At 46.7% G+C, this 565-nt stretch overlaps 1 non-coding gene across 1 annotated transcript; it reads left to right on the top strand.

Moving 5' to 3' along the window:
* Positions 1-236: 236 nt before the first annotated feature.
* Positions 237-340, top strand: LOC117068158. The gene has a single exon (XR_004431009.1). It is a non-coding gene; the product is annotated as a U6 spliceosomal RNA (small nuclear RNA).
* Positions 341-565: the final 225 nt, after the last annotated feature.

Here is a 565-nt window from a genome sequence, read left to right as displayed (position 1 = left end):
CCACATACCTGCCCTTCTGGGAGGTGACACTTCCATTACACCTCCACAGGTTTCATGTTAACCTCACCCTAGCTTTGGCCCAATGTTGTCAGGATGGGCAGAAGGATGTCAGAGTTAAGCTGGCCCAAAGCCAACAAGCAAAGAGTTCTCAGCAGGCCCTTGAAGTGCCAGCAAATCAGTTCCCCCAAGGACCAAATCTGGAGAAAACTCAGCGTAAAGCACTGCAGTAGCACATACTGGCTTCAGCAACACATATACTAAAATTGGAATGATACAGAGAGGATTAGCATGGCCCCTGCATAAGAATGATACACAAATTGATGAAGCATTTCATATTTTTCAGTTTGTCAAGCATTGTATTCTTTTGAATAAAACCAACATGTCTATAACTTAACAAAGCAGCAGCATAGCAGCAAAAATTCAGCCTAGATCACTAGGTGAACTTCAGTGATGACTGAGAGAAGCACCCTGGAGACTTCTTGAGGGTTGGAGGGGGCCCCCATCTTCCCCGAGGGATTGTCGGAAGGCAGGGTGCAGGCCCAGGATAAAGTTCGGGGTCTGGATT

Source organism: Trachypithecus francoisi, unplaced genomic scaffold (assembly GCF_009764315.1).
Source record: "Trachypithecus francoisi isolate TF-2019V2 unplaced genomic scaffold, Tfra_2.0 Lachesis_group20, whole genome shotgun sequence".
Classification (NCBI taxonomy): Eukaryota; Metazoa; Chordata; class Mammalia; order Primates; family Cercopithecidae; genus Trachypithecus; species Trachypithecus francoisi.
Note: the sequence above shows the minus strand (reverse complement) of the source record. Positions and strands in the feature narration are given on the sequence as shown.